The following is an 18,985-nucleotide window of genomic DNA, read 5'->3' as shown; positions in this document are numbered from 1 at the left end:
GAGTCTTCCTTCTCCTTCCTGCTCCTGGAGGGATGCTAGTATTAGGCCCACCAAACTGCATTGATCAAGAATCAGCTCTAGAAGTAATTCCCCTTCTTTCTGCAGAAATCAGTTGTTAACGGGACCAATTATCAGTTTTTAGGAGCCATGTGGGTAAAATGTGAGTGGAACTGCTTCATGCCCTAGTTGAGAGGTCTAGCTGAAGGAATGGGCATACATGTTGCCCTGAGCTTTTACAGTAAAACATGATTGCTCCTTCTCCTGCCCTTCCAGGACTCCTCTGCATTTACTCATTCACCTTCAGGCCTCCCTGGGCACCTGGAAGCCGAATCACACGACGGACAGGCACTTGCAAAACGGTCCTACCACCGCCCCCCCCCCCACCGCCCCCTGAATTTCCAACCACTCGCACATGTAAGATATAACCCTGCTGAAGAGAACTTGCTCTGAGACCCCAGAGCACTCCACTCTGCAGAAGCTGGGCCAGAAACAGCACAACGGACACCAGTAACACAGCACTAGCTAGGTGAGGTGCACCCTACGTGGAGACTCATAGCAGGCTCTTTCTCCAAGGCCAAAGCTTCTCATTGTTTTGTCTGAGGTACGAACACACATATTTTATACACTTATGTTGCCAGGTGAACAACTTTTCTCTCAGTAGTAACCACAATTTCTTTTGAAGTCCTGAATTGAAGTTAAGAGATGACCCAGGTCAGTATTCACACATCACAGCCTTTCTCAAACACAAGCAGAAAAAAAAACAGCAACAAAAAGCCCAGCTACAGAGTAAACCCCACTTACACACGCCACAAAAGCTCTTATTTTCCGTGCCCATCCAAGAACACAAATTGTCCAAAGACTGAATACCAGCTCTCCACAAAGGACCTCTGAGCCCATCGGAGTGTCTCAGCTCCCTGCCAGCCTGCCGGCTCCGAACAACCGGGCACTTGCACATAACAAAACTGCCCTCAACCCGCTACAGCAGCACACTTAGCACCCAGACGCTGGCTTCTTTTCATTGCATACCTACTTGTTCAGGTCCCTGTAAAACACACACACACGAAAACTTTATTAGTATGAAAGGAAATCAGTGGCTACGACTGCAAAGCGCCGTGTTGCTAGCCAGAGACGAAGAGCACGCAATCCGATGCTGAATGACTGCCAGCAAGGAGGAGTCCCAGTTTAAGGCCTCTAAACCACTTGGAAAGCTGTTGCCTGGCTGATTACGTCCCTGCTGAAAGGGTAAGGCTTCAGAGCAGTGTGCGCAGCAGATTAGACGCATGGCTCCCATGCACAGCCAGCAGAAGCTGCAGATCTGAACCGCCACACGTACACCCTGGTGCGTACTCGTACGGTAACGTGCCTCTGAGCTCCACTGTTATAAAAAGAATGGCAGTATCAGTGAAACCGTAGTCCATGGGCAGTGACCACAATATGTGCTAAACTCCCTCTGAAACAAACTGGCCCGTAAGAAATTTTAAAAACCAAGTGAAGGATGTGATAAAACTCCCATCAAAAAAAATAGTAAGGGCAGTGTCTCTCTGAAAAAAAGGGACAATTTGGCATTTGCAGTGTGTACAAGATGTCTTCATACACTTTCCTGATTCCTTGCCAGTAACTATTCAAAAAAGACCACTTAACAAGCAAACAGGTCTTCAGCACAACAAATAATAAAAAAGAGAGCAAAGCTTGTGCTATTTAAATATCATGAAACATTCTGCTAATCATGCACAGATGGAAGTACAGACGCTTCTGCCAGACGCCTTGTTCAGAAACTTTGCTCTATTTTTAATTATTTGATGCACAGAGGACCTGTTTGCTGATTAAAAGGGCACTGCCTTTAAAAGGACTCCATCAATATGGAGTCTAGTCTTGTTTTTAATGGAGGATTTTAAAACTAGTAACTCATACCTCTGAGGTCCCTGCACCAATTTTTGTAATCTTATAAGCATGTGGTTGGTTTTTTCCAGATGCTTCTCTCACCTTTGGAAACTGTCTATGTACAGGAAAAGTGAACCTAACTATACTCAAGCTATTGTTAAATACATTGAGTAAATCCATTTGGAAAATGTGTATTTTCCTCTAATATTCTTTAATTTATACCTTTTTTGGTGTTACCTATAATAAGAAGGGGTATCAATTTTCAGATAAAAGCATTATTTTTTACAGTTTTCCTTTCAGTCAAAAGTCTAGTTTTTTGAGAAAATGTATAATCTCCAAAATTATCAATCAAAATACTTATTAAATTGGGTTCTTTTAAAATCTACTATAACCACATTATCATTCCAATAGTCAGTTCTTGGCAAAAACACAGTGATACACAAAAAAAACCCCCTCACATTTTTTCACTTCATACCTTCTGTGAACTTCCCTCATTCAGTGGTATGGTGCTTCATTCCTGTACTTCTCCATAGCGGTCCAGGAATTTTTCCCTCACTGAAGAGCCTCACTCAGAATGCATACCATGTTCAATTTCTTTTCTTCTTCTGAATGACGTACTTTTCAAACATTCTTTTTTGGCTTAGCTTACATTTCATCTTGAAAGTTTTGCAACCTGCTACTACAGAACTTTGCGACAGGAGCAGAGTCACGGTATGAGAACAACTGGAAACCCAAGGCAAACTGCCCAAGCTGTTACTTTTGTCTCACCAGTATGACATGTGGAAACCATATTACATTTTTAAAGCTTACTAACATTAACAATTTGAAGTGCTGCTATTAGCACAGTAAAAGAATTCTTTATTATCATATCATGTGGTCTGCTAATCAAATAACAGTGACCCCCCCATTATCTTATGAACAAATGACCCAAAGGGGGTGGCTCCCAGCTCATGCTCAGGTACAGAGAAAACAACTGATTTTTTTTTTTTTTTTTTTTTACACTTTCAGCATGTAATATTATACAAATATATGCAAATGATTTGTTAGAGACCAGCTGAAAAGCCTGAAAAGCAAGATGCCTGCTGAAGAGATACTGCAGCTGGAAGCCAGAGAAGACTGGCAGGGGCACGCGGGACTGAAAATGCAATGTTCAGCCAGGGAAACGGGCACCCATGGTGAAGCTGCAGAGAAGAAATAAAGGGTTTTTTCCCATGAGGAGAAGGGGAAGGCTGTATGGAGTGAAAGGCTTGTCCAGGCAGATCATCACGGTTGCAAAGCTCAGAATCCAGCTATGACTAATGAGGAAGGAAGAGAGGTAGATGAAACAACATTCAAATCTGCAGTTCTGCAGAAAATTACTGAGGTATTGAAACCCTCTAAGCAGAAATGGATTTTAGACACATAGAAACACAGACAAAAATCAAGCTGAACAAAGGGCCAACACACAATCAAAGTATTATGCAGGTAACAAACCTGGTGAGGGAGCTGTACAAGTAGGTCAGATACACAGCAGCGAGAACTGCTGAGCATGGGAGAATCTCGGTAGAGAAGGGGGTGAGAAGAAAAATTAATTGGCCAGCAACAAAAGAATAAAGTCTGGAAAAGGTTAAAAGGGGACAGAAGGATGAAAGGGCAAAATACTGCTTGGGCTCTATAAAGAAAGGTTAGTCTAGTTCACCAACACATCCACCCAAAGCACGGAAAGAAGACCCATGACACTTGACTGAGGAACAGTTTTCATTCCCTCTCTGCCTGGAGGAAAAGCCAAGCTAAAGCTCACCTGCCGCAGCATCAACCAAGCAGTGTCTGAACAGCAATGCTGACCTGCCGGCAACAGCTCTGAGTCCAGAGGGCCCCGACGTCCCCCGGAGACCCCAGGCCAGACCCCATGCTCTGTCACACCACGTTTACACCGACATGGTTCCATTTAAACCATCCAAGTAAGTAACAGAGGTGGGAACCTGACATCTTATTCCACCACAGCCTTTAGCTGAGCACCTCAGTGCGATGCACAACACACACAGTTTACATTAAACAAGATAAGGAGCATAAAAACCTGGTTGCTGCAGCACAGGCTGCGCAGCACTACTGGTTTCACAGAGACACTCTGGATGAGCTGTATAAACAGCACCAAACACTGCAGCCAGCCAGCTGACAGCTCAGATGAATGCACTTCATAGCGGAGCTGCACACATAGCAGAAGTGTGTCTTAGTTTGCATTTCTTCCATTCCATACAGCCAAGTGACATTCAACAGGTTCGACTCCTTAGGTAACAGGGGTGTACTTGACTGTTGCTGTTTAATGTATTTCAGATGCTTACTACAAACCTTCTACCCACCTCTATTTTCCTTAGGGCCCTTTCTGGGTGTACTCTAACAGATAACAACATCTGGATAGCAGTGTCACATAACAAATGTCATACTTCCACTCAGGAATTACTTTAATCACTCAGTCACTACACACTGTATTCCCCCTGAATCTGCCTGTGAGCTGCAAACAAAATAAACTGGAGGTGACCAACAAATGGTAGGACATACCCATGCCACTTTGTATCATTCTCACAGCTGAAGACCAGGCACCAGGACTGAGTTATTCTGTCAGCTTGTGCAAATATGGAACAAAATACAGATTTTTTTACTCCTTCTTTGGTCCTTCCGGTATTGTAGTATCACATATATTTTAAGTCACTATATAACACTGTGTGCTATCCAAACAAACACAGTGCAATTTTAAACTATAGATTATTGGTGCATAAGATCCACCATCATCCTCTTTCCCCGTAAAGTAGAACACACACCTCAAAACACACATTAGAGAGGCAGCACTGTTGCGTCACTTATCTCCCCACAGTTTAATTAATCAACTGTCAAGTTCACAAAGGAAATTACAAGTGATTTCCAAGACTGTGTCAGCAACAACAAAAATATCAGGCCAGATCACACCAGACATCCAAGAAAATTTAGCAAGACTGGTAAGTAGGAAACCTGAAACTCATCCCTGCTTCAAAGAGGAGACAGACAAGACCTAAGCAAAGAGGTGAAGCAGCTTCTAAGTTCTGCAAACTAGGAGATGCAAAGGCAAAGCGTTTGCCCAGATCCACCAGTTCATCTTTGGCTATTCCATCAGCAAGTGTTGCTCACAGAGGAGTCATGCTAACACAGGCCAGGGTAGCTGGTAGGGAAAAAGGGAGAGAGAATCCAGAGGAAAGAAATACAAAATCTAGGATGTATTAGTTCTCTCATTTGTAATAAAGCAGGGGGGAAGGTACCATTTCATTTGGGTGTCAGGGAGACAACAGCGGTTGTCAACAGAGAAACCTCCACCATAGTTAATGAGTTGGGTTTTGTTTGTTTGTTTTAAACCAGATGCTCAAATCTTAAGACACTAGTATGTAGTTAAAATCTTGTGTTAACTGAAAGATCATGTTAACTGAAAGATCATGTTCACGATATCCATATAGTAGTGGTTTACTTGCATAAATACTGATAGAAATACCAGTATCAGTGTGTCTGGGGCCAAACGTTTTACTCCAAAGTTCAATCTTAATGACAACCAACATTGCCTCCCCTTGCTGAGGGAAGAAAATACCCTGGGCCAAATCTGTAGTCCTTAGGCACTTCTGGCAATTTCTTCTAAAATCATAGGCAATGCTGTCCGAGCAGAGCCTCAGTCTTTGGGGAAACACTGCTAAGCCCAAAGAGGAAGGCAAACAGAGGGTGGTTTGGACAATTCACAGGTGGACAGACCACCTCTGAGCAGGCAGTTGAAGATCAGCCCAAATCACCATTTTACAGAGCCAACCCTTTGGCTGCCTCTATAAAATGAATGACACTGTGGCTCGGGATGCAGGTCCCTCCACAACAGCTATAATGGTTTGTAGAAGGATCTGTCAAGGGACAACTCCCAGGTGTGTAAGCTAACCTTTCAGATCGCAGGTGGGGCATTCTGCTCACGGTCGTATTTCTTTTCTGATTCTTATGGAGGATTTCTGTTTTCAGCAATGCCTATACAGCACTACCTGAGATACCCTGAGTCATTAAAAAAATTAAATAGGATCAAAAAAAAATTTTTAAAAATTTAAAAAAATGGTTCAATGACCTTCTGTTGGGTTTTAATTGCTTATTTTAGTATGCTCGCTACTTACTGCATTTTATAAAATACAAAATTTTATCTGTTTTACCCTCTTGTATCTTTGTTTTTAAAACGTGACACATTCTGTAGGGGGAAAAAAAAAAGGCAAAATGGAACTTATTTTTGTATTAAAAAATTAAAAAAAAAAATAATCACCCAAGCTACAGCAAACGCACAGACAGATAGAAAGTAATTGTGTTCATATCTGAATTCTGTACTTCAAGCCACCTTTGATCAACTTGATTAATATTCCTTTCAAAAGATTTTATAGCTGGTGTACTTCATGAACACAATTAAAGTAGATTAATCTGTTCTGAACTCTATGTTTCATAAAATTACTGTTCCTCTGATTAATTTTACAAAAAACACATGTAACTATGTACAAATGCATTTTTCTCATTGATAAAACAAGCCTGTGACACAGCTTCCAGTACTGGCCAAGAGATATCATTGTGAATATCTAATAAATCAGCAAGCCTGATGATGCAACATCATGTGAGCTAATACACAAAATACTACATTTCTTATTCAAGTAAAAGAAAAAATAGCCCAGTTCCTAGCTTATAGCACTGGCTCAGCTAAAATGCAATTCTTCAGGCATGTAATCAGTACCTGTGGGATAATGCCACCAGCTAGTCAAAGTGACTGCAGCTGATGCACAAACCTTCCTCTACTGAAGTCAATAATAAGATTTTAATCAAAGCCGATAGCATGGTTTCACACGGTTGAATTTCAGAGATGCTGGGTCTGAGCAGGACCCATCTGACTCCTGATCTGCAAGAGAGACTCACTTTGACCTTACCAGCACTGCCATGAGCAGGCTGATGTCACTTCACCCCATAAATCCCCTCGCCCCGCGCTGTAGCTAAGCACCGCTGAACTCAGGTACCCTCTAGGAACACTGCGATGTTGTAATTAGCAGTGAGACTTGTAATGCATTCCCTAGCCAGAAACAAGGGTTGCTGTGGCCACTAGAGTACAAGAACGTGAAAAGGGACTGGGGAGGAATAAAACAGACAGGTAACAGTAGAGAAAACACAGTGCTCATTTATTTAAGTATCTCACATTAAAACAGCGCAACCATCACCAGCATCAGCTGAACTGTCAAATAGATATTACAAGAAACAGTGGGTTTTATTAAATAGAATTTCCTTTAAATCGATTATTTCAGTGAAGAGGACAAATGATACACAGAAGGTATCTCTGACACAAGCTTCTGCTTCTTAATGTCTAAATTATGTCAGGTTTTGTTTTGGTTTTTTTGGAGAAATGACGTATTTAACATCCTGTTTGCAGTGCAACAGTAATCTAAACCCCTCTTTTATTTTTTGGCAAATGCTGCTCATCACTCACGTTAAGTTTACCGTTAACTGTGAACTGTTAACATGTCTTAGCGTGGTTTCAATGTTCCTATGGCAAGGCTAAACAGCATTTAGAAAACAATGATATCCCCAGGCCTGCACTGTAGTTTCTGAAGCACAGATTAAGCATGGTGTTCTGCTCAACAAGCTCATCACTGTTCAGTAACTCATCAGAAAATAAAGAGGGAATTATCAAATGGGAATTGCCAAGTAATTAGTTCTCTGAAGCAGATGACATACAACTGTTAAAGGGAGGGGCTTCCCTGTTAGTCATATGTCAGAGTAGAGCCTACTAATCTGTAAATAAAAATGCATTACATATGATTAGTGCTATGGGTTTTTAACCACTAGGGGTACATGGAGAATAAACTTACAACTTCTTCTAGTGCAATAATCCACTAGGATTTTTTTTTCTCTTGCATACAGTGAATTTTCAAACCATTCCAGATCTACTTGCTGTCAGACTATCTGGGGAAAGCTATGAACACGGCACAGTACCAGGGAGGGGATGAAGGAAGAGGAGAAATACTTTTACTATCATATTAATTTGAAAAATCACTCTCTACTCAGTTACTACACATGGCACTGAAAAGGAACCGCACCAATGAGAAAATATTCACTAGCACAAAAATTCCGAGCACAGTAAAGGAGGATTAAGCCTGCTTTTTGTAATTATCCTTCTCCATTAAAGCCTAACCTTCTTTTAAGTAGCTGGCCTCACAGAAATGTTAAGTTTACAAAACTACAAGGGCCTTCACGCTTGGGTACCTGACAAACAAAAATGTGGTAACAGTCACAACCACACTCCAATACGAGTGAGAAACACTTCAACATTTGTACTTGTTATAGAGCGAAGAACGACTCTACTTAATAAATCCTTAAGTCAGGTTTTCAGCTAGTCCCAAATTGAGTTGATCACTGCTGAGTAACTGATCAGAAAATAAAGAAGGAATTATCAAACTTGGGGGTCGCCTCCATCGCAGTATCTCACCATGAGAAACCCTTCAGCTAACACACTCAAATCCAGATGCTGCTGCTTGGGCTAACTTTCAACCAAAAGCATACCCCTGGTACGAGGCACGGCAAAACCCAGTGGCACGTCCCTGCCCAACACACACAGCCGAGGGAGAGGCAAGGAGGAGGGCACGCACAGATGCTGAAGCTTATACACAACCGCACAGCACATCTAGTCATCTCACCACTTTCAGCCCTCAGCACGTAGAAGCTCTCCGTCTCTCTAACACTTACTCTAACATCCGAAAGCCCGTATTTTAAAGTAATGCTAACAAGTTACAGTGCGTGGGACTGCAAGTCTCTTACTCCATTTGCAGATACACCTTTTTAAAGCAGAAGTTGGAAAGTGACTCAAATCTCAGGTCTTGGCTTATATTGCACGATGAACGTGAGCCTTTGTGTTTTTATGTAGACAGATCACTACACCCAACTCCATTTACACTTTAGACCGTGTTACAAAACTTTAAATCAGTCAGACATCAGACCTTCATTATCTGCTGAAGGAACAACAGAGCAAAAACATGAAAGGTCAGGGCTGAGGTGACGGGGAAGGGCTGAGGGGACAGCAAAGCCTCATTTCTAAGATGTCAGTCTGCGCTCACATCACTTCATTTAACTGACCTTACAGTTATTCACTTACACACAAAACAAACAATTTAAAAAAAAAAAATTTCTAATTACTATCCAATTACACCTAGTTCACATCTCCGTTTCTCTTGTGCTCTTAATACATTCAAAATCTCCATCGCATACCTTCTTTTAGCCCTACAGCTGTTGTAGGCCTTACTAAACAGTATTAGAGGGAAGAAATAAAACCAGCTAGGATAAAAGGACAGATATGGCAATCAAAAAGCCACCACTGGACACACTAATACCGAGATGGATTAGCTCTTTTTACGTTCACTACAAAGTATTTTAAAAGGACAGATTGTTGTCCATTTACAGAGAGCAGTAGCCAGAAGTCTGCATAAAACAGAAATTATGTCTTAAGTAAAAAATAAGCCATATTAGATAGCGTACAGACATACTTATGGAAAATTCAGCAAATAAAAAATTCTTACAAATGGGCTGTGGCTGTGAATTCAACCCAATAGTGTAACGCAATTAATAGATATCAAGTGACTCGACAGTGGAAAAGATTAAAAAGAACTCTTTAGGTGTTAAAATGTTCACTGTCTCATGCAAAATCCTCTCAACACAACTGTTTAAAAGAAAGCATTGAGTCACTTGCCTACGTGGAAGGAGGCAGCGCACGCTCTGAACAAATAACAATAACTCTAGGTTTTTTAGCGTAGGCTAAAATTAACTAGTCATGATTTAAAAAAAAAAGCTGTATCTCTATTTATTTATTTTTATTTTGATTTTATTTTTACTAATCCCCGTGTCCTTATTCAGGCAAGATGCTTAGCAGGCTCTGCAAGAATGCTGCTTGAATTGGAAGGGTAAGCACGCCTGGAGCTCACACACGACAGCGACATTACTCCCTGAAGCCATGCGATTCCTCATGCAAGTAAAGCCACGAACGCACGTGTATGGCCATTAGGCCTAAAGTAAGGTTTCTGAGATCAGATTTTGGATGCATTCAGTCAAACGTGCTCGATGTTCGGTCCCTCTGACAGACTGCGTGGTAATAACCCAGGTCTGCCTAAACGGAGCAGGGCTGTTGCCACCTTCACCCCGAAACAAATGTGAAAGCCAGAAAAGACGATGGGTCTTAGCATCTGATGCTCTGTCTCGAGCTGTGAAACCTATCTGCGGCTGCTGGCTGCACGGCACCGGGTCATGTTTCTTTCACGTGTTACTACTGTGAGCTCCCGCCTGTTACACCCAGTGACAGAGAGAATGCTTGTAAGCAGGCAGTCTCTACCCCAGTAACTTTTGTTTCACTTATTTAGTTATACAGCGGGCCTGATTTTGACCGTTCCTTAGAGAAAATGAGAACTAACTAATGAGGCCAACAGAGGTACCCCAAACTCAGTGACTAAAATGTCCAACAACAAGAAAAGAAGCCAAAACAAATCTGATCTAAGGTCCACAAATACACCACTATACTTCAAGCTGCACTGGAACAGAAAAAAGCAGTATAGTACTATATTCCTGTCATGCCTCTGCACCAGACTTAACTAGGTTATATTTTTTATCCAAAATGTTTGCTTAACATCGAGTATCTTCTTTCTCATGCAATCGCAGGAAATGCCAGATGCTAAAATATTCAAGGTGACTGAGCAATACATTGTGGATAACACAATACGATTATTCATAGAATTTGACCAATATACTATAAACGATTACTTCTTCTAATTAAGAGATATAAACCTTTCCTATAGTAATCACTTCTGCAAATAAATACAATTTCATACAACCCAAGCTAATTCTGAAAAAAATGAAATGTTTTGTGGAAATGATAGCGTCATAACAACAAGCCTCCTTCTATATGACCTCCCAAGTCAATAGCTGCTACCCAGTCAGTTTTCTTCCAAAACAGAAAGGTGAAATGTGTCAGCTCATGGGCACTTTGTCTGGTTTTTCACTCTAAAAAAATTCTTATTGCTCCAAAGAGATATAGTGGTTACAATCCACCCCCACCATTCAAGCTCATTTGTAAACCGTAACAGGCATGTCTTTGCATGTAACTACTTGCTCAGACAACTTCCCTTTAAAGCACAGCACCCTTCCCTGCAGCCACAATAAAATGTAAATTATGTGCTGCATGCTCTTCTATGACATGCTGTATACATTAAAAAGTTATTCTGCAATGGAGACTTTCTGATCAGCCCCTCATAAACAGTACACTGTAGTAATTAAGTTTTCTGTCTGTAAATAGAAAAAAAAAATCCTTTTATTTTCTGCAAGTAACCACTACATTTCATTTGCTTTTATTTAAAGACACAGGCGATTTTCTTATGACCCTTTATCTTTTTTTTTTTTAAGCATTAGCAGTATTGCCAATCCCAAGCACTCAAAAATCATATAACAGGTCCAAAAAACCAGGCTGGCTTAATGACAATCAGATTAAAGAAATAAAATAAAAATTTATGTTCTTTTTATTGGCAGTATGACCGTTGAGCCTTGAGACTTGGTTTTTTCAAGGTATTCTCCACAGCCATATGGGAAGGAGAGAGAGGGGAGAGCAGACTGATATATGTGCACTATTACCTCCTGCCTGGCTACAGCTTTCAGGGGAAAAAAAATCAGAAGAATTGTAAACATTCCTCAAACCAGAGTAAAAGACACCCAGGCACGTCAGTAGTGATTAGTTATCCTGGGAAGTATCCTTATGCCAGCCAAAGTTTAGCACACAGGAGGAACTCGGGACACTGGAAAAGTCAAGCAGGCTGCAAGCAACAAGAACCACCGAAAACATTCATAGAAGTGCAGTGAGGATTTATACAATTTTACACGTGGCATTTTACAACAAAAATCAAAGCCTGTAAACTTTTCCATTCATACTATCATCTTTTAGTAACTGAATATGCTGCGACCTGAGGTGAGCATAAAACCACTCATATGGAACCCACTGTCCTGTAAGTCATCGAACTGAGTCACCAGAGTTAATGGAATTGCTCTGATTAGAGTTTCTCAAGGACCTCTACTGCCAGGCAATGGAAGTACAAACATATCACGGGTAGGTAATCATACAGATACTGGTAAGGTGCCCACGCTGATTGAAGCCCAGAGCAGACAGTGTACACTCATTACAGGAAATAAAAAGCATTATATTCTCACCTTATTGGCAGTGCATATCTGTATGGTGAAGACAAAAATGAAGGTGGTCACTGTCCTACAGGGATCAAGAATAAATTCACAGCTTGTATTGCTTGCCCATCTGGCTTGGCCTGCGATGTGACTGTTGATCCAGGAGTTGAGGAGATGGAAACCAAAATAAAAAGAAACAAAAACAGTTAAGAGTCAAACAATTTACAACATGCTATGACACCCCAATGAAGACTGAGAGAGACTGCTTTTGCTATTACTCAAGCACAAATAAACTATAGATTTAATCCTGCAGACAGAGCACACGCAGTAGAGAGCAGAGCCCATTTATTCAAACTGAGTGCTCTTTTCCTAAATGTGATCTTAATGAGGTGAAGGATCATAAGCGAGTTGAGATGACTGTCTTCACTGCCAACAGAACATATTTTATTTGAGGAGGGGCATCATCCAGAAAACATACTGCTGCAACTACTACTATTAGGTGAAAAATAATCAGCTTTAGGAATGTGACATTACCTTGTGCACTATTTTGTCATTAACAGCAGCATGCTAGAGTCGATGCATATTACCAAATAATATAAACAAAGGAAAACTCTACCAATGTGAAATTTTTTTTCTATTTCTGTATTTTTGCTCAGTAAAATTACGAAGAGCCAGCACTGAATTTCTGCTGACATCACATATTAAACAACATACATTTTGTTTTTTCACTTGGAATCTCACCAAATATTTTTATCGCTCTTGGGACAATAAAAGGATTTAGTGGGACCATTTCTCCCTCACTGAGAAGCATTTTTGTTGTTTCAGTTTATGAGCATACTTACTCGTTCCTATTTATGGACAGATTTATACACATACTTAACTCTAGATAGGTTCTTTAATCAATCCTCATTCAGCAAAACCCTCACTGGGACATGTACTAAAGTAACTTTGCAGACTAGGACCAATGCACACACACAGATTTGCAAGTGTTGTACAACCATCTCAGATTACAGCTTTAAGGAAAAAAAAACCATGAAGCATTACATTCTCAGCACATGCACTGAGATCAAAAAGGAATTATGGTCATCGATCGGGTTTTTGTCTTTTTGCAAAAGTCAGGAGTTTGCAAAGTTTCTTACATTTTAAAACATTAGTCATGTATCAGCTCAGCCAAAACCAAGTAAAAATCTTCAACTTCTTTACATAAAGAATGCGAACCACTGAACAAGACTCCAAAATACAGTGCCTTTGTCCAAATACCTATTTATTTATTTATTGCACTTAGAGTCTTGCACAAAAGTAAAATAAAAGGATGAGGTCAGGATTTTCAGTTTGCAAAGCTTAGGCTACTGAGGTCACCGGAATATAGCATGTCATTTTTTTGCAATGAAACATTTACCTGTGCCAAGCCTGTCGTACTTCTGTTTCTCATGCTAATTATATTTTTATTTGTTAAAGCAGAGTTGGTTAGAGCAGCCTCAGAAGAGACCTACGACGAAATCTGTTATCTGCACTGTGTGAATTGTACACACTGTACCTGTACAGTCCTCCAAAGCAGCCAAACCACGCACAACCTGTATGCTCAGCTAAGGCTGTCACATAGCCCGACCTCTCTCAAGCGGCATCAGCATGAGCTGCCTCACATGCTGGAGTAGGTTTGCAGCCAGCCAGTGCTTCAGACCATCTATGCAATTCTGACACGCATTTCCTTTAGAGCCTGCCATACTTCTTGCTTGCATTTCCCTTCAATTAGTACACCACAACAAAAGCAGCACACTCTGTGAACAATGACAATGATAATCCTGACTGCCATCTACTAAGATGTGCTGCTAAACTTCAGCAAGGGGAAAATTAGGCCTTGATTTTGTTTTACTAGCTACATTGCTAAAACAATTATTTTTAAATTCTAATGTTTAAATCCTTAGTTGCTTTTCAGGTGACTGCATTTAAGTGTCTATTTTCTTAATTAACAGGAAACTAGGCCACTGTATCTATTACATAAAAATTTTTGTTAAGTGAAATTCCAGGTCTCTTGTAAATGTCTTTTCAAACAAGACTAGTTTCTTCAACCTGTCTAAATAAATTCAATCAGGCCAGAAGGGCAAGGGAGAAAAGTTGCACTGTTTATTTTCAAAAAGCCTTTTAACTATGTATATATGGCCTTTTTGAAAATAATTACTTTCTAATGCCCTTAGTCACACAGGTAATTTGTCTTACAATAAAATATGTATAAGCAGCATGCGGCACACGAAGGCTCACTCTACAGGAGTCATCCTGTGCACGATTATTCCACCCTCTCCAGCCTGTCCTCCTAGCAGGCTCCTCTATTTCAAGCCACCTCCTTGGTATGGAGGCCCAAAACAGCGGCGGTCGTGCCAAGCAGGGGATATTCTCTCCTAACAAGAAGGGCGAGTTAGACGCGGCACTGAAGAGCTGCACTTCGGGTGTAGAAAACTGTCCACGAACTCCCTGTCCCCTCGCCCCGCCGAGGGGAAATGCCTCTGCTCGGCAGGCAGGCTGAGACCTGCAAACTCGTCACACCGAACCCGAGACTGCCAGCTGCCTGGCGCTCCAAGAGCTGAGCGCACCGACAGGCACTTCTCATCACCTCCTCCAGCTCCGGTGCTTTACCATCAGAGCAATTAAAGTATCTATTTTACCAAGATATTTCTGGATTGCATTATGTTCCAGCCTGGTACTACAAACGCTCGGGAGCTGTGGGTGCTGATGATTTCTCATCATTGAGACACGAAATCCTCCAGGCCAAGTTCAATATTAGTGTAAGTGCACACAAGATTAGTGACTGGAACAGGGGTGTTAACCACTTCTGCAGATGCTTAATGTAGCTCCTTAATCAGGCAAGAATCCTATTTAAGCCCACAGCGCTTTTTGCCGTAAAAAGATACAGAGAAAATAACAGTGATACGCAGCAGATCATTTTCTGAGCTCTGTTACTCTACTACATGCCTGGATTAAGTCCAATAAACGGAGTTATTCTAGATATACACCCATGTAAGTGGCTCACAATCCTGTCCCCTGGAGTCACTCCAGATTTATGACATTAGAACAGAGTGCCAAATTTGGCGCCTTTAAAAAATTATACCTACGTTTGTGAAAAAGTGGCTCAAAACAGTGGTGCCCAAACACTGGGAATGAAAACAAATATACATTCCTTGGTTAAATACATTTTTAAGAGCAGTATGCAGATCGAAGCTAATCAGACTGCATATTTTTTCCAGGTATTACTAACTTTGTGGCAGAAAGTCTCCTGCCCTGTGGCAATAATATTTTGACAAGCACAAATGCAAAAAAAAAACCCAAAAAAAGCAAAAAAATACCAATATCAGAAATGAGTTATTTACTGATGAGAAAAGTGTTTTTAATAGCATGTACTTAGTTTTTTATCACGAGAAAATGAAGTCAGCTTTCACCTAAAACGCAAAAGGGCCTAGACCTTGCTAAGAACTATGAGGGGACTTAACAAACCTACGTGACAACAGTGATATCAGGTATCACCGATTTTAATTTTACTGGCCAGAAGGTGTAAAGTACAGTACGTGAGTGGAGAACAACAAGCCCGTGGCCTAAAATATGAATGCTGGAATGGGAACTGTCACAAACACCGTTACAGCCACCAAACAGTTAAACCAGCCAGAAAAAAAAAAAAAAAAAAAAAAAAAAAAAAGGAAAACTCCGAAGAAACTTTTTATGCAAGCTTTTATAAGCCAAAAGAATTTTTACAAAGTACCACACCTTTGTTAATTTGCTAATAATAAACGCAACTGGAACCGACGATTTGGCTAACCTGCTAAGCGTGCCACGTACCGTGCCATCTGCCTGACACTACAGTAGGCAAAGAACACCCTTCCATAGAAGTTCAGCCATTAGGAAACCACCACCCGCATCCTTCAATTTTCGGCAAGCCCGAGGCGGTGGCCGTGCCAGCCGTACAGCACCAACGCAGCGCAACATGGCACACGCAGGGCTGGCGGTAGCCCGGTGGGTCGCCTGCCAGCCGCACACACACCTGAATGGACGGTGAACACCGTCTGTTACCATGGCAGCCTGATCTAATTACATGACTGATCAGGGCTGGAGTAAGCGCGCTGAAAGCCTACACCGCTGACATGTTGCTACATAATGAGAGAGACAGACAGACAGGCGAGCGCAGAGGAAAATCCATCGACCTCTGCCTTATGTAAAAAGTGAGGAGATTACAGCCACCCTTTTAAAAAAACTGCTGCCCATAAAATACCGGGCCAGTTTTACAAACAAATTAGGTGCAATAACGTGCAATTACAACTTACTATTATCTCGCAGCATCGCAAAAATAACTACGGCGTAATATTTTCCCCAGCCATTCTCAATTTCCCTCTCCCTCATTCATAACCCTTGCTCCGTATCATAAAACTGAACCGTCTCCATCACCCGAACAGAAATAGATTAACGCGAAGCCTTTAGGGGAAGGCTTCGTTCGAAACTGAAATTAAAAGTCCTTGACTTCTCGGTGTGTAAGCAGAGTAACTCACTATGCCTGACCACATCTGACACGTAAAGTAACCATTACTGCATAAAACGCGTAATAGCGAGCGTTAAAGTGTAGCCTGCGCTACAAAATATGGATTTCTTTACCATATGAAAGGGAAAAGGTCTCCGGCAAATGTCATGTACCTGCACCCTTGCCGATCTGTACACAGAAAACATTTGTAAGGAGGAAGGTTTTACACACACGGATCTCTTCGTCTGGGCATAACAGGAATGCTGAAAATTCTTCCCCAATTCTGTCTGGAGTTCGGGCTCACGGGGGAGAGATGCTGCTCGGAGGAGTCCCTATTACACAGCATACGGTAAACAAAATAAAAATAGCCTGTCGCTCTCGTTATCTACACAGTGCATTATATAACGGGCTTCCGACTTGTTTTCTTTTCTATTATTACTCTTCAGTAATTCCTCCCTCTTCAATAACATGTAAATCGCTCCCCATTCTGTCATTTTATTATTATCGCTATTACTATTACAGTAGGAGCTAACGTTTTCCAGCATGCTTTAATTTAGACTTGAATATTCTGGGGAACTGCACTGACGGATTCAGCACCCACGAACGTACGAGGGGTCATTTATTTGTTTTCTGCCGATAAATTACGACGCCTCAGGCAAAAAAAAAACCCAAACCAGCCCGAACCCCCACAACCCGACCCAAGCAAACCCCGAGGCGGAGGGGGCAAGCGGGTAGGTCAGCGGCAGGCGGGCAGAGGCCGCTGCTGGAGGCGAGCGGAGCCCCGGGGCGGCGGCGGCGGGGAACCCCGGCCCCGCTCCCGGCGGGCGCCTCGGGACGCCGCCGGCCGGAGCCCGCGGCCGCGGGCAGGCAGCGGGGCGGCGGCCCCCCGGTGCCCCCCTCCCCCCGGGCCCTCCCGCCCCATCCCTCCGCCGGCGCTGCCCCTCCCGCCCCCGCTCCCCCGGCCGGCAGTACCGGGTGGCGTCTGCAGCCGGCCTGGGCCCTGAGTGAAGCGGTACGGGGCTGCTGCCGGGCACATCCCAGCCCCAGCGCCGCCTCCTCCACCGCCGCCGCCGCCTCCTCCTCGCTTCATTCACCCTCCGGCAGCCGCCCAGCCCCGTACTACATACGCCGTGCGGCGGCCACCGGCCCTGCCGGCACCCGGCCCGCCCGCCCGGCCCCGCGCTGCGCCCCGCCGGGCCCGCCCGGCGTACACGCACCGCACGGCCCCCCCGCACCGCGCAGCCACACGCACACACACACAGCCCCTGTCGCCACACGCACGGCACACGCACGGCACACACACGCACAGACACCGCACCCCCGCACACAGGCGCAGGCTCACGCACACCCCGAGGCCGCCGCACCGGGGGCAGCCGCGGCTCGCAAAATGTCCACCGTCCCCGCGGCCACCCACACCCCGCCCGGGCCGGGGGGGGGGGGGGAGCTGGGTGAGGAAGGAGGAAGGAGCCGGGGGGGGAGGCAGGGCTGTACGAGCGGCTCTCCCCGCGGGGCCGCCCCGGCCCCCCGCTCCCGCGGCGGGGCGCACCGTGTTCCCGCACGCCGCTCCGCTCCCTCCGCCGGCGCCCTCGGCCATGTCGCGGCCGCACCCCCTCCTTCTCTCTCTCCCTCCCTCCCTCCCTCCCTCCTTCCTTCCCCCGGGCCCGAGCCCGGGCCCGCGGCGGCAGCGCCTGCGGGCCGGGCCGGGCCGGGCCGGGCCGGGCCGTGGCGGTCGCAGCGAGGCGGGCTGTAGCCCCGCAGCGGGGTGGGCAGTGCGCTCCCCTCCCCCCCGGCCCCGTGTTTTTCCAGCTGGAAATCGCCGGCGGTTTGCAGTCTAAACAAGGGAAGAAGCCGGGGGGGGGGAGCAAAAAGCAGAGGAGGAAGAAAAAGCCACTTACTGTAAAGTGTCAGTGGAGGTGGGGTTGGCGGGGGGGGGTCAGAGAGAGACTCGCACACAAATGTCTTCCTAGCTGATCACGGGGCTTGGGTCTGCTTTTTTGTTTGTTTGGTTTTTTTCCTTCCCCCTGCAGTGACACAGGTCCGGGATGTCTCCACCACTGTAGTAGAAATGATGTCTGCGGTACAGCGCTCGCTCCCTCTCCTCTCTCCAGCATGTAAATGGGTAATAGAAGCCAAATATGGAGCAGTTGGCTGCCTCTGCAACAGCTCAAGGATCCTACTTCATGCAAAAGGGGGGGGGAGGGAGGAGGAGGAGGAGGAGGAGGAGGAGGAGGAGGAGGCAAGGCAACACTCTGGCAGGCGGCCAAGAGAGCCACACAGATTATTGCATACGCACAGCACCGCCGGGCCAAGGCGGCCTTAACCCTTTGCGGGGCCGCCGCACGCTGCCCGGGGGCGGCGGCGACGGGCCCGGGGCGCTGGCGGGGAGGGGGCTCGGCTCGGCTC

At 44.2% G+C, this 18,985-nt stretch overlaps 1 protein-coding gene across 9 annotated transcripts in view; it reads right to left on the bottom strand.

Moving 5' to 3' along the window:
* The window catches only part of ATXN1 (ataxin 1), a 228,125-nt gene extending 209,360 nt beyond the window's left edge, over positions 1-18,765 (bottom strand). For 6 of the 9 annotated variants that reach the window (XM_072853313.1, XM_072853308.1, XM_072853312.1 and 3 more), the window contains exons 1-2: positions 18,478-18,765; positions 12,115-12,235 (exon numbers count right to left, since the gene is read on the bottom strand). The gene's annotated coding sequence lies outside the window, so the exon portion shown is untranslated. Of the gene's footprint in view, positions 1-12,114; positions 12,236-16,755; positions 16,915-17,554; positions 17,667-18,477 lie in introns of those variants that run through there. The other 3 variants (XM_072853311.1, XM_072853309.1, XM_072853310.1) reach the window with 2 other exon arrangements.
* Positions 18,766-18,985: the final 220 nt, after the last annotated feature.

This window comes from Ciconia boyciana, chromosome 2 (assembly GCF_034638445.1).
Source record: "Ciconia boyciana chromosome 2, ASM3463844v1, whole genome shotgun sequence".
Classification (NCBI taxonomy): Eukaryota; Metazoa; Chordata; class Aves; order Ciconiiformes; family Ciconiidae; genus Ciconia; species Ciconia boyciana.
The sequence above is the reverse complement of the archived record's forward strand: the minus strand, read 5'-3'. Positions and strand labels throughout refer to the sequence as shown.